We start from the raw sequence: 4,313 nt of genomic DNA, 5'->3' as shown, positions 1-4,313 counted from the left end.
CAAATCCATCACACAAGGGGATTCTAAACCATGGAAAATTTAACTTTTATCAATTCTAAGGTCGGAGGAAAACATTACTAAACTTTAACACTTATTACCCAAGGTGATTCTAAACCAAGGTGAGTTACAACTCTACCCTTTTTTTAAAGGAGCCTACTCATTCAACCTCTCTAGGCATCACATCCAACCTTTCTCCCTCACTCCTTCTAGCATAAGCCTTTCAAGTGGTCATACCTTTAAGACCATCAGATAAGGAATAAGAGAGACATTATAGAGTTAAACTCTATGGCCCGACTTGAAGAATGAAGAAGTGAGATTTTCCTAACATCCAATAGCCTCCTATTCATAAATATGGAGTGCTTCACACTATGAAGAAGACTCTACTAGAGGTGGTTTGAGACATCCTAAACCATCCCAAAACCTTATGCTCTGCTACCAAGTTTGTTACGACCCGGACTACCCCCTAAACGTGACACGGCATACAAGACTCTGAAAAGTCTCATGCAAGACTCTTAGCATATCTTGAACATAAAAGCATAGGAAAAATAGAGCGGAATTTAAAACTTTTTCTTTAAATAAAATTGATGTAATTTTTCATAAAATAAGCGGAAGCCTTTCTTTACATTGTGTCAAACCATCTAGAAACATAAGACTTAAAACATTGGGACACGACCCATACAAAAGATCTAAACATAAAAGAAAGATATAAAAGGGAACATAGTGGGTTTTTTCCTCGAAACCATGAGGACTTACCAAATCTTCTTCTCCAAGCTCCTTAGAAACATATCTCCCAATAATAAGACATCACATCTCAAAAACCTACACTTAAGTAAAAATGGATAAAATATGGGTTAGCACAATTATGTACTAAGTATGATAGCCATGAATAAACCATGCTTAAAACGGACATTTCATTTGAAAGTCATGCTTCATGTCCATTTGAGAAAACTTCATCAACATAACTATAACAGGCATACATAACCAACATACAAGTCATTTCTTCACTTTAGACATAATCAACATATATGAACCATCTCATCACATTAGAACATCATCAACATATATTACATTTCATTACTTTAAGCTTTAACCTCAAGCAATCCCGAGCTAGACCATGTGAAATGTATGAATAGCGTCCCATACAACCATTCACACTAAAGTACCACATTAAGCCACCAAAAGTGAACTTACCATTCACCCTTTCCATCGTTTCAAGTGTTCCTCCTCATCATATTTAAACAATACTCATACATAAGGAGCATAAGCATTTCATAAGACATGACAAAGAAGTAACTCAAATTACAATCCAAGTATAGCATGCATCATTACATTAAACATATAAGTCAACATTCTTCATTAGCTTCATTTAAAGAACTTTCATTCATTAGTTATGAAGACATTAGAGAACTCACTATAGCCCTCTTGAAGCCTACACGTGCAATGCATGGATGGCATCCCATACTACCACCCACCCGTCATAGAACTTCACAAGAAACTGTAGTGCACATCTCACATGATGGGAATAGGAATTTAACCGACATAAACCATGAGAGCTAAGTCATGGAATCCAGTGTCATATGACCCTACACCGAAGAAAGGTGTTCTACTTGCCTAAGGTAGAACTAAGTAATATTTTATCTTTGGTAGAAACCACTGGCTAATATATATCCTATGTGGGAACATAGTTATGAGGTAGGAAGATGTTCATTGGAACTCTAACCCAAGATTGGGAGAGTTTCCATCTCACCCTATCGACTCGGTGCTTATCCTCAATTCCTATATTGTAGTTCATTCACATTAATATCATTGTACTTGAGAGGGCTACCAACACTAGATCTACCGATCCAAAGTACATTACACAAGAAAGGGCCACCGCCATTAGGTCTACTGATTAAAGGTAAATTAAGGATAGCTCATTGACTTTCCAACATGGGTGCCATAAACATTGGGTGTACCGATACAAAGTTCATCATTTCACACATGAAAGGGCTACCAACATTAGGTCTACCGATCTAAGGTTTATCATCAACATTAGTTTCTAGACTCATTATGAAGGACTACCCACATCAGGTCTACCGGTTCATTTCATAGCCTAGAATACTTCATCATTCATTTATGAAAGGAATTCCATTGGCCTATCAGTTCATATTCATCAAGTGAAGACACATTCATTAATCATTTATGAAAGGAATGCCATAACCCTATCGATTCATATTCATTTAGTCAAGAAACATTTATTACCCAAGAGAGGATGCCTAAGCCTACAAACTCAATATTCAACAATCAACAATACTTTCATTCATTCAAGAAGAGGATGCATAAGCCTATCAATTAAAGATACTTCATTCATGATCACATTCATCAATACAAGAAAAGGATTCCTTAAGCCTACCAATTCAAGATACAACATTTAAGGTCACATTCATCGATACAAGAAAAGGACACCTTAAGCCTACCAATTCAAGATGTACCATGTAAGGATGAAAACCCTTCACATTCAATCATCAACATTCATGACTGTTAATTGAGAATAAACCTTCAATGAAAACACAATTACTTTCTAAACAAAATCATTATACTTTCAATGAGATCCCACACATATACTCTACATCATGATCATACATAGATCCTTTATATATAGAGGTACAACGAAGACATCCCTCAATTGAATACCACAATATATATAGTAAGTAAACACCTCCACCTTTCAAGTGGATCAATAGATCAAGCACAATTCTACTTCAACATGTAATTTGATCAAAAACCTGCTCTTCAAGGTTCATACATCCCATCTATCAACAAACATTATAATTGACGTATTAAGCATGGATATTAACTCTATTCAATAACTAAAATATTATAAATTCCATTAGAGTATTCATCCAATTACCATTCATTCAAGCCAACATTCATAAAAATAAGTTTTGGGGGAATTCATGGGTTCATGGGTAACTTCTTCGATAATTCACCTTAAAACAAAAAATTCATCATAATATAAGTTCAATTGAACATTTGAAATCGTTTTATGCAAGAACCCATGACTTTAGTGAAACCCTAAAATTTTGGTGAAAGTTTATCTTGGAAAAGAGAGTTTGCCAGGGCTGAGTGGGTGAAAGCTACCCAAGGATGAAAACTATGAAACCTTTAGGAAGAAATCCACACGATATTGAATAATAAAGCTACCCTCTTGACCCTTAGACTTGACCTTGACCTTGCTCTTCAATGGAGTTTCTAGAGAGAAGATTTTTGGAGAGGGAGTTTCTAACTTTTGGGGTTTTAAAATAATGAAGTCTAAATTAGAGTTTAATACTTTTAATACTTTTAAACTACAATGAAAACTAATAAATACCGTCCCCCAACTTAACTCAACTAAAAAGAATTTTCCAAAAGACCCCCAAAATGGCTGAACCATTACAGCTTCTACAGTGGCCAACCACGGACCCCCACCCACGAACCATGGGTGGGTCCATGGACCGTCCTGTCCTGGCGTGGTTTGGATCTGAGACATGCTATATTGGGCCTTGTCCAATGGAGGATATCCACGGGGCGTGGATGGACCTAGAGGGTGTGGACCCCATACGTAGGTCACCCTCACTTTGATAAACTTCAAGTTTCTTTGGGGTCTTGGGGGTTAGGCTAAGGGTCCTCCTCAAGGACCCCTAGGGTGGTCCTTAGGGGGTCGTACCTTGACTTTTAACCCCTAAACCCCTCAACTATTCCTAGGGACAACATTTTGCAACTTGAACCCCCTCAACAACTCCAACAAACACTAGTTAGGCTCTAATTTCACTTATTCCTTTTACGGGATGTTACAGTAGTTTGATTGGGCGAGTTTCCGAAATACATTTTTGCTTACCGAGATTGTTTTATTGATTGGCTACTTTGCTGGAAAGTTTTGCGAGCTAGAGGCTCACTCGTAGACTCACCGAATGTCTTTTGAGAGCTCCAACTTTTCTTTTTCATCCTTTCGCTCCTTTTCTCATTATAGCGTCCTTGCCTTGTTCTTAAACCTTTGTGTCTGCACATAAGAAAATTAACATAGGTATGAACAAAACATAGCCATTAAGGTTAATAATTCATTGAATAACACCTCCAAATTAGTAAAATTTCCCGACACATCAATAACGCCACCTTTAGTAGAATCAACTAACTGAATACCAAATCGAGCAAATCTATGAACATCTCGATTTAACTCCTTTTTATCATTCTCAACATGAGAAACACTCCCCATATATAGGCGACTAAGAGTATCCACCTCAAAATTCACCTTACTGGGTGATAGAGGACACTCATGTCATAATCCTTTAGCAACT

The sequence above is a fragment of the Solanum tuberosum genome, unplaced genomic scaffold (assembly GCF_000226075.1).
Source record: "Solanum tuberosum cultivar DM 1-3 516 R44 unplaced genomic scaffold, SolTub_3.0 scf00143, whole genome shotgun sequence".
Taxonomy (NCBI): Eukaryota; Viridiplantae; Streptophyta; class Magnoliopsida; order Solanales; family Solanaceae; genus Solanum; species Solanum tuberosum.
This window is presented reverse-complemented; position numbering follows the sequence as displayed.